This window comes from Salmo salar, chromosome ssa03, assembly GCF_905237065.1.
Source record: "Salmo salar chromosome ssa03, Ssal_v3.1, whole genome shotgun sequence".
Classification (NCBI taxonomy): Eukaryota; Metazoa; Chordata; class Actinopteri; order Salmoniformes; family Salmonidae; genus Salmo; species Salmo salar.
The window spans coordinates 88,654,835-88,666,868 of NC_059444.1; positions in this window are offsets into that span (position 1 = coordinate 88,654,835).

A 12,034-nucleotide genomic window follows, 5' to 3' on the forward strand; every position below is an offset into this window, starting at 1 on the left:
TGGCAGTGACTCGATAGCTTTCCTATCAAATGGTTTCTAATTGACTTAGCCTTTATAGCAGATCGATAACTGAGTCCATCTGTTTGACAATACTATTTGATTCAATTGAGTCAGTAAAACATTGGGCAGTGTTCAAAATGCTCTTAATATTCAATCTAGGACATGTAGCCAGATGTAAGAGGTGGTTTGTACTACACTGACGTGGTGTGTAACCTTGCCTGAGACCTGAAGACTTCTGTTAACTCCCCAAGAGAATGTCCATGCTGGCAGGCTTCAGCTCAGGGTAACATAGTTGTGTGGTGCGCTGGCAGGCTTCAGCTCAGGGTAACATAGTTGTGTGGTATGCTGGCAGGCTTCAGCTCAGGGTAACATAGTTGTGTGGTATGCTGGCAGGATTCAGCTCAGGGTAACATAGTTGTGTGGTATGCTGGCAGGCTTCAGCTCAGGGTAACATAGTTGTGTGGTGCGCTGGCAGGCTTCAGCTCAGGGTAACATAGTTGTGTGGTATGCTGGCAGGCTTCAGCTCAGGGTAACATAGTTGTGTGGTGCGCTGGCAGGCTTCAGCTCAGGGTTACATAGTTTGTGTGGTGCGCTGGCAGGCTTCAGCGCAGGGTAACATAGCTGTGTGGTGCGCTTGAAATCCGGTTTTGAACACAGTCAGTCACCAAAAAAAGATCTGAAGAGATGTGTTGTATTACAGTGATAAAAAGGGCTACATGAGGTCTTATCATTGAAAAAACATAGATGATGTGATAATCAATATGATGAAGGTCCTGGCATATTGCCAAGTCTTGCTTCATTATCCTGTATCAACATCCCCCACCAGATGGCTCTACAAGACCAACTGCGTTTGGGTGGTTCCTTTGTTAGGGGTTATGGGCTACTATTCCATAACACAAGGCTCTCCAACCCTTTTCCTGGAGAGATACCCTCCTGTAGGTTTTGACTCCAACCCTGTTCCTGGATAGCTAACGTCCTGTAGATTTTAACTCCAACCCTGTTCCTGGAGAGCTAACCTCCTGTAGGTTTTAACTCCAAGCCTGTTGCTGGAGAGAAACATACAAGAGGGTATTCACTCCAACCCCAGTTGAAACTAACCTGATTCAGCTTATCAATCAGATAATTAGGTGAGTGAAAACCTCTCCAGGAAAAGGGTTGGAGAGCCCTGCCATAACAGCATCATAAGAGATGTTCACACTCCCATCCCCTCCGGCTCAGGGTCCAATCGCCAGTGGAAAGAAATAAAGGCAAATATTTTATGCACTTATTATACTAGTACGCTCTCAAAAATATGGGTACGGTTAGTGTTCAGTATTGCTCCCTTGGGTACAAAAAGGTCAAAAGTACACAAAGTATATTCAGAGGTAAACATACTGTACTGGTCAGTACCTTTTAGGGTACATGTGCAGATAATCTAGTATAATGGTACATTTCTATACACAATATTTTGAATATAAGGTACAATCATCACTGAGTTTTTTTCATGTTTGTGTGGGCAATGTAGCTGAGGGGGCTCATTAGCATATTGTATGGCCGTGGATTCCACCGTGTTGTATTTGTGCCACCCGTTAATGGAAGTTTTGTACCAGTTTAGGTGGTCTATGGTTATGTTCAGGTTGATCACTATTATTGTCCAACGGCAGTTATAAAATCTTTGTAAAGGATTATGTAAGAGTATGTGACAACAAAGAGGTCTTGCTAATATTCATTGTTGTTGAATCAACATTATATTACACTACATATTGTAAATGCAGAGAGGCTTAGAACGTCTTACTGGAGATTTTTGCAACTTAAAGGAACAAATGTCTTTGCCATTGAGGTGGTACCTTAAGACGGCGAATGTGTACGCTTTTAATGGTAAAATTTTTCCACAGGAAAGGAACAAAGGGTGTAACAGTTGTCTTCAAGAATGGACCAAGGCGCAGCGGGAATGTGGATACTCATAGTTTAATTCAAAAAGAGTAAAGCATCCACAGTGAAAAAACAATAAACAAGACAGCAACAGTTTTGCAGGCTAACTAAACGCAGTGCAAAAACAACTACCCACAACCCCAAAGAAAAACACACACTCCTATATAGGACTCCCAATCAAAGGCAACTCAACACACCTGCCTTCAATTGGGAGTCCTAATCACCAACACAACACTTAACACACAAAAAACCTGCCACGTCCTGACCAAAGCAATACCTCCCTCTGCTGGTCAGGACGTGACAAAGGGCTTTGTCACCAGAGTGGTACCCCAATGCAAATTTGTATCATTTCTGTAATATGAAGTTGGTCTCCCCTTTGCTGCTATAACAGCTTCCACTCTTCTGGGAAGGCTTTCCACTAGATGTTGGAACATTGCTGCAGGGACTTGCTTCCATTCAGCCACAAGAGCATTAGTAAGGTTGGGCACTGATGTGACTGGGGCAACTCTAGAAGGGCAGACATTTTACGAATGTACTTGTTGTAAAGGTGGCAACCTACGACAGTGCCAAGTTGAAAGTCACTGAGCTCTTCAGTAAGGCCATTCTACTGCCAATATTTATCTATAGAGATTGCATGGCTGTGTGCGCCGAATACAACAGGTGTGTAGACCTTACAGTGAAATGCTTACTTACAGGCTCTAACCAATAGTGCAAAAAAGGTATTAGGTGAACAATAGGTAAGTAAAGAAATAAAAACAACAGTAAAAAGACAGTGAAAAACTGTAGCGAGACTATATACAGTAGCGAGGCTATAAACGTAGCGAGGCTACATACAGACACCATTTAGTCAGGCTGATTGAGGTAGTATGTACATGTAGATATGGTTAAAGTGACTATGCATATATGATGAACAGAGAGTAGCAGTAGCGTAAAAGAGGGGTTGGCTGGTGGTGGGTGGCGGGACACAATGCAGATAGCCCGGTTAGCCAATGTGCGGGAGCACTGGTTGGTCGGGCCAATTGAGGTAGTATGTACATATGTACATGAATGTATAGTTAAAGTGACTGTGCATATATGATAAACAGAGAGTAGCAGCAGCGTAAAAACAGGTGTTGGGGGGGGGGGGCACACAATGCAAATAGTCCGGGTAGCCATTTGATTACCTGTTCAGGAGTCTAATGGCTTGGGGGTAAAAACTGCTGAGAAGCCTTTTTGTCCTAGACTTGACACTCCGGTACCGCTTCCCATGTGGTAGTAGAGAGAACAGTCTATGACTTGGGTGGCTGGGGTCTTAGACAATTAAAAGGGCCTTCCTCTGACACCGCCTGGTATAGAGGTCCTGGATGGCAGGCAGCTTAGCCCCAGTGATGTACTGGGCCGTACGCACTTCTTACTTACTTACTGACTTTATTGTCCCAATGGGGAAATTTTGTTGCAGTGTCATGTACACATTTAAAGTGACGTTTAAATACAAAACAAAATTGACAATACAACTTTCATAACAGTTACATACCAATAATTTTTTAAAATAATAATAAATAAATACAACTTTTATTTTTTAAAGACTAGCCTGCTGGCCTTACGGAGTCGATAGGAACATTAGCCTGAGCTATTTAGGAGGGATATCACACCTGGCACAAATGATTGTCTAGTTCTGTTTTTCCTGCTGAGGGGTGCCCTATACCTGCGCCCAGAGGGGAGTAGTTTAAAGTCCAAGTACAGGGGGTGGCTTGGGTCTAAAATGATTTTGTGAGCCTTACGGAGGGCCCTGACCTTAAAGATCTCATCCAGGCCTGTCTGTTTGACTCCAAGTACCTTGCTTGCTGTGGTAATAATCCTTCTCAACATATTTCTCTGGCTGACAGTGGCATGAATGCCCATTTGCGGCCCGCTAATCGTTAGCTGTCTTATCGGCTGCTATCTGAATAGGTCTATCGGACAAATTTCTTGGGCCACTATAACTATAACTATTTTGCCAATTGGACTGGTCCCCCCTACCACACGGAACCCCACTAATCTACAGACGGAAACACACGCGGTGGCTAAAAACAGACCTCCCTCCATCTTCTGCCAGCTTGCTACCTATGGCCCGGCTAGCTGTCTGAATCTCACTGGACCCTTATGATCACTCGGCTAAGCATGCCTCTCCTTAATGTCAATATTCCTTGTCCATTGCTGTTCTGGTTAGTGTTTATTGGCTTATTTCACTGTAGAGCCTCTAGCCCTGCTCATTATACCTTATCCAACCTTTCAGTTCCTCCACCCACACATGCTATAACATCTTCTGGTTTCAATGATATTTCTAGAGACAATATCTCTCTTATCATCACTCAATGCCTAGGTTTACCTCCACTGTATTCACATCCTACCATACCTTTGTCTGTACATTATACCTTGAAGCTATTTTATCGCCCCCAGAAACCTGCTCCTTTTACTCTCTATTCCGGACATCATAGACGACCAATTCTCATTGCTTTTAGCCGTACCCTTATCCTACTCCTCCTCTGATCTTCTGGTGATGTAGAGGTGAATCCAGGCCCTGCATTGCCTAGCTCCACTCCTATTCCCCAGGCGCTCTCTTTTGATGACTTCTGTAACCGTAATAGCCTTGGTTTCATGCATTTTAACATTAAAAGCCTCCTCCCTAAGTTTGTTTTATTCACTGCTTTAGCACACTCTGCCAACCCAGATGTCCTAGCCGTGTCTGAATCCTGGCTTAGGAAGTCCACCAAAAACTCTGAAATCTTCATCCCTAACTACAACATTTTCAGACAAGATAGAACAGCCAAAGGGGGCGGTGTTGCAATCTACTGCAGAGATAGCCTGCAGAGTTCTGTCCTACTATCCGGGTCTGTACTTTTAAAAACAAGTCTCTCACCGTTGCCGCCTGATATAGACCACCCTCTGCCCCCAGCTGTGCTCTGGACACCATATGTGAACTGATTGCCCCCCATCTATCTTCAGAGCTCGTGCTGCTAGGTGACCTAAACTGGGACATGCTTAACACCCCAGCCATCCTACAATCTAAGCTTGATGCCCTCAATCTCACACAAATTATCAATGAACCTACCAGGTACCACCCCAAAGCCGTAAACACGGGCACCCTCATAGATATCATCCTAACCAACTTGCCCTCTAAATACACCTCTGCTGTTTTCAACCAAGATCTCAGCGATCACTGCCTCATTGCCTGCATCCGTAATGGGTCAGCGTTCAAACGACCTCCGCTCATCACTGTCAAATGCTCCCTGAAACATTTCAGTGAGCAAGCCTTTCTAATCGACCTGGCCCGGCTATCCTGGAAGGATATTGACCTCATCCCGTCAGTAGAGGATGTCAGGTTATTTAAAAAAAAAATGCCTTCCTCACCATCTTAAATAAGCATGCCCCATTCAAGAAATTTAGAACCAGGAACAGATATAGCCCTTGGTTCTCTCCAGACCTGACTGCCCTTAACCAACACAAAAACATCCTGTGGTGTTCTGCATTAGCATCGAACAGCCCCCGTGATATGCAACTTTTCAGGGAAGTTAGAAACTAATATACACAGGCAGTTAGAAAAGCCAAGGCTAGCTTTTTCAAGCAGAAATTTGCTTCCTGCAACACAAATTCAAAAAAGTTCTGGGACACTGTAAAGTCCATGGAGAATAAGAACACCTCCTCCCAGCTGCCCACTGCACTGAGGATAGGAAACTCTGTCACCTCTGATAAATCCACTATAATTGAGAATTTCAATAAGCATTTTTCTACAGCTGGCCATGCTTTCCACCTGGCTACCCCTACCGCGGTCAACAGCACTGCACCCCCCACAGCTACTTGCCCAAGCCTTCCCCATTTCTCCTTCTCCCAAATCCAGTCAGCTGATGTTCTGAAAGAGCTGCAAAATCTGGACCCCTACAAATCAGCCGGGCTAGACAATCTGGACCCTTTCTAAAAGGATCTGCTGAAATTGTTGCAACCCCTATTACTAGCCTGTTCAACCTCTGTTTCATGTCGTCTGAGATTCCAAAAGATTGGAAAGCAGCTGCGGTCATCCCCCTCTTCAAAGGAGGGGACACTCTTGACCCAAACTGCTACAGACATATATCTATCCTACCCTGCCTTTCTAAGGTCTTCGAAAGCCAAGTCAACAAATAGATTACCGACCATTTCGAATCCCACCACACCTTCTCCGCTATGCAATCTGGTTTCAGAGCTGGTCATGGGTGCACCTCAGCCACGCTCAAGGTCCTAAACGATATCGTAACTGCCATCGATAAGAAACAATACTGTGCTGCCGTATTCATTGACCTGGCCAAGGCTTTCGACTCTGTCAATCACCACATCCTTATCGGCAGACTCAATAGCCTTGGTTTCTCAAATGATTGCCTCGCCTGGCTAACCAACTACTTCTCTGATAGAGTTCTATGTGTCAAATCGGATGGCCTGTTGTCCGGGCCTCTGGTAGTCTCTATGGGGGTGCCACAGGGTTCAATTCTTGGGCCAACTCTTTTCTCTGTATACATCAATGATGTCGCTCTTGCTGCTGGTGAGTCTCTGATCCACCTCTACGCAGACGACACCATTCTGTATACTTCTGGCCCTTCTTTGGACACTGTGTTAACAACCCTCCAGATGCGCTTCAATGCCATACAACTCTCCTTCCGTGGCCTCCAACTGCTCTTAAATACAAGTAAAACTAAATACATGCTCTTCAACCGATCGCTGCCTGCACCTGCCCGGCCGTCTGACTTAGAATATGTGGACAACTATAAATACCTAGGTGTCTGGTTAGACTGTAAGGTCTCCTTCCAGACTCACATCAAACATCTCCAATCCAAAGTTAAATCTAGAATTGGCTTCCTATTTCGCAACAAAGCATCCTTCACTCATGCTGCCAAACATACCCTTGTAAAACTGACCATCCTACCGATCCTCGACTTCGGCGATGTCATTTACAAAATAGCCTCCAATACCCTACTCAATAAACTAGATGCAGTCTATCACAGTGCCATCTGTTTTGTCACCAAAGCCCCATATACTACCCACCACTGCGACCTGTACACTCTCGTTGGCTGGCCCTCTCTTCATACTCGTCGCCAAACCCACTGGCTCCAGGTCATCTACAAGACCCTGCTAGGTAAAGTCCCCCCTTATCTCCGCTCACTGGTCACCATAGCAGCACCCACCTGTAGCACGCGCTCCAGCAGGTATGGTCACCCCCAAAGCCAATTCCTCCTTTGGCCGTCTCTCCTTCCAGTTCTCTGCTGCCAATGACTGGAACGAACTACAAAACTCTCTGAAACTGGAAACACTTATCTCCCTCACTAGCTTTAAGCACCAGCAGTCAGAGCAGCTCACAGATCACTGCACCTGTACATAGCCCATCTATAATTTAGCCAATACAACTACCTCTTCCCCTACTGTATTTATTTATTCATTTTGCTCCTTTGCACCCCATTATTTCTATTTCTACTTTGCACTTTCTTCCACTACAAATCTACCATTCCAGTGTTTTACTTGCTATATTGTATTTAATTTGCCACCATGGCCTTTTTTGCCTTTACCTCCCTTATCTCACCTCATTTGCTCACATTGTATATTGTAACGGCTGTCGTATAGAGGGGACCAAAACGCTGCGTGTTGAGTGCTCATTATGATATTTATTAACTCAAAAACACTAAAGACAAAATAACAAACGGCAAACGATCAAAATACAGTTCTGTCAGGTACAGAGACTAAACAGAAAACAACTGCCCACAAACACAGGTGAAAAAAAACTACTTAAATATGATCTCCAATTAGAGACAACAAGGACCAGCTGCCTCTAATTGGAGATCATCCCAAAAAACAAGAACATATAAATATAAACCTAGAATTTAAACATAGAAAAACACCCCAAAACACCCCCTGTCACGCCCTGACTTACTCTACTATAGAAAATGACATCTTACAAGGGTCAGGACGTGACATGTATAGACTTATTTTTCTACTGTACTATTGACTGTATGTTTGTTTTATTCCATGTGTAACTCTGTTGTTGTATGTGTCAAACTGCTTTGCTTTATCTTGGCCAGGTCGCAATTATAAATGAGAACTTGTTCTCAACTTGCCTACCTGGTTAAATAAAGGTAAATAAAAAAATAAAAGATCTGCGTCAATACATGTTAGAATCACCTTTGGCAGCGATTACAGCTGTGAGTCTTTGGGTAAGTCTGTAAGAGCTTTGCACACCTGGATTGTACAATATAGACCCATTATTATTTAAAAAATTCTTCAAGCTCTGTCAAGTTGGTTGTTGATCATTTCTAGACAGCCATTTTCAAGTCTTCCCTCAGATTTTCTTGCCGATTTAAGTCAAAACTGTAACTAGGACACTCAGGAACATTTAATGTCATCTTGGTAAGCAACTTCAGTGTAGATGTGTCCTTGTGTTTTAGGTTATTGTCCTGCTGAAAGGTGAATTTGTCTCCCAGCATCTTTTGGAAAGCAGACTGAACAAGGTTTGTCTCTAGGAGTTTGCCTGTGCTTAGCTGTATTCTATTTATTTTCATCCTAAAAACAATTCCTTAGTCCTTGCCGATGACAAGCATACCCATAACATGATGCAGCCACTACCATGCTTGAAAATATGGAAAGTGGTTCTCAGTGTTGTTGGATTTTCCCCAAACATAACGCTTCGTATTCAGGACAAGAAGTTAAATTCTTTGCCACAGTTTTTTGCAGTATTACTTCAATCAATCAACTTTATTTATAAAGCCCTTTTTACATCAGCTGATGTCACAAAGTGCTATACAGAAACCCAGCCTAAAACCCCAAACAGCAAGCAATGCAGATGTAGAAGTGCCTTGTTGCAAACAGGATGCATGTTTTGGATTTTTTTTTTTCCGTACAGGCTTCCATTTCACTCTGTCATTTAGGTTACTATTGTGGAGTAAGTACAATGTTGTTGATCCATCCTCAGTTCTCATATCACAACCATTAAAATCGAACTGTTTTAAAATCACCATCGGCCTCATGGTGAAATCCCTGAGCAGTTTCCTTCCTCTCCGGCAACTGAGTTAGGAAGGACGCCTGTATCTTTGTAGTGACTGGGTGTATTTATACACCATCCAAAGCCTAATTTATAACTTCACCATGCTCAAAGGGATATTCTGCTTTAAACAAAACAAATGTACACATCTACCAATCTGTGCCCTTGGTTGCAAGGCATTGAAAAAACCTCCCTGGTCTTTGTGGTTGAATCTGTGCTTGAAATTCACTACTCGATTGAGGGACCTTACATACAATTATATGTATGGGGTAGTCATAAAACAATCATGTTATCCACTATTATTGAACACTGAATGAGTCGTTGCAACTTTTTGTGATTTGTTAAGCACATTTTTACTCCTGAACTTATTTAGGCTCGCTACAACAAAGGGGTTGAATACTTATTGACTCAAGCATTTCATTTTGAATTAATTTGTCAAAATGTCTAAACTAAATTTCACTTTGACATTACAGGGTGTTGTGTGTAGATCAGTGACACAAAATCTCAATTTAATCAGTCTGTAACACAATTTAAATTCAGGCTGTAACACAGCAAATGTGGAAAAGGTAAACTGGTGTACTTTCTGAAGGCACTTTATGTAATGTGTCTAATGTAATGTTTTTGCACCATGCACATTAGGGATGACAATGGAATTAAGTCTTACTTTTTTTGTGATATCCCTGTCACGTTTCTTAATGTATGTACTGTGTGTGGTCTTTTAACTGGCAAATAAAATCAACCAATTCATGTAATTGTTGTATGAATTTATTCAACCACCAAACCTCATAATACACCTCCTCTCCTACCTTGCTGTTGATGCCAGTCCCTGCCCTGTTACAGGCATCATTTATGGATGTGTATATTACTAGAACATGATATTATATAGCAACCTGTTTTCCACCATTACCACATGTCATTGACTGAAGACTTCTTATTTAACTAGGCAAGTCAGTTAAGAACAAATTCTTATTTTCAATGACGTTCTAGGAACAGTGGGTTAACTGCCTTGTTCAGGGGCAGAACGACAGATTTGTACCTTGTCAGTTCGGGGATTTGAACTTGCAACCTTCCAGGTTACTAGTCCAACGCTCTAACCACTAGACTACCCTGCCACCCCATGAATGTTAAATTCATAAATTTTTTTTACTACGTTTCTAAATGAAATAATAGATTCAGTATTTTAAAATGTTGTTGAATTGTAATATATCTAATTGTTTTCATGCATTTTGAGGTTTACTTTTGAAGACCTCTACAGCATGTAATGTTAGTACAAGGTAAGACATGGAAGTAAATTGAAATGTGTAACTCAATACTTTTCTAACTGACAGCAGTACATGTCAGAATGAATACTAATAAGTCCACTTCCTTTTGGAGAATAGAATTGAACTAATGACCAACTGAATTGACCTACTTCTCACTTATAACAGTTTTTGTGTTTAATTCAAGGAGAGATTGGGTTTATCCCTGGAGGTGTATCATCATGTGACTTCTGCCATGTAGCTGGAACACTGGCCTTTTCTCAATTGGATTTGCTCAACTCCTGCATCCTCTCTCACCTCCTTTTGAAAAAGGTCAAATGTGACCGGGGAGAGGCGGCAACGAGTGGGAACATGGACGAAAATGCACTTTCTGAAATGAGACTCCTTCTCCACATGGATTTAATAAATAGTTGCATTCCACAGGCTACAATCAACAGCTTGATCAACTCTACGCAAATGAGATGTGTTACGCTGCATGAGGCAAATGGTGGTCACACCAGATACTGACTGATTAACTGATCCACACCCCTACTTTTTATTTAAGCTATCTGTGACCAACAGACGCATATCAGTCTTCCCAGTCATGTAAAGTCCATTGATTAGAGCCTAATTGATTTATTTCAATTGTCAGATTTCCTTATATGAACTGTAACTCAGTAAAATCTTTTAAATTGTTGCATTTTTCGTTTATATTTTTGTTCAGTGTATTTAAAAATGCAACTATTTATGAAATCCATGTGGAGAAGGAGTCTCATTTCAGCAAGTGCATTTTCGTCCATGTTCCCACTCGTTGCCGCCTCTCCTCTTCAATGGCTGTGCGAAATTTCTGGATATTGGCGGGAACTGGAACACACTGTCATACTTGTCGATCCAGAGCATCCCATACATGCTCAATGGGTAACATTTCTGGTGAGTATGTAAGCCATGGAAAAACTAGAACATTTTCAGCTTCCAGGAATTGTGTACAGATCCTTGCGACATGGGGCCATACATTATCATGCTGAAACATGGTGATGGCGGCGGATGAATGGCATGACAATGGGCCTCAGGATCTCATCACGGTGTCTCTATGCATTCAAATTTCCATAGATAAAATGTGTTCATTGTCTGTAGTTTATGTCTGCCCATACCATAACCCCACCGCCACCATGGGGCACTCTGTTCACAACATTGACATAAGCAGCCTGCTCGCCCCAAACGACGCCATACACACTGTCTGCCATCTGTCCAGTACAGTTGAAAACGGATTCATCAATGAAGAGCACACTTCTCCAGCACGCCAGTTGCAATCGAAGGTGAGCATTTGCCCACTGAAGTCGGTCACGACGTCAAACTGAAGTCAGGTCATGACCCTGGTGAGGAAGACGAGCACGCAGATGAGCTCCCTGAGACGGTTTCTGACAGTTTGTGCAAAAAAAATTCTGTTGTGCAAACCCAGTTTCATCAGCCGTCCGGGTGGCTGGTCTCAGATGATCCCGCAGGTGAAGAAGCCGGATGTGGTGTTCCTTGTCTGGCGTGGTTACACGTGGTCTGCGGTTGTGAGGCCGGTTGGACATACTGCCAAATTCTCTAAAATGAAGTTGGAGGCAGCTTATGGTAGAGAAATTAACATTAAATTCTCTGGCAACAGCTCTGGTGGACATTCCTGCAGTCAGCATGTCAACTGCACGCTCCCTCAAAACGTAAGTATTCTGTGGCATTGTGTTGTGTGACAAAACTGCACATTTTAGTGGCCTTTTATTGTCCCTAGCACAAGGTGCACCTGTGTAATGATCATGCTGTTTAATCAGCTTCTTGATATGCCACACCTGTCAGGTGGATGGATTATTTTGGCAAAGGAGAAATGCTCACT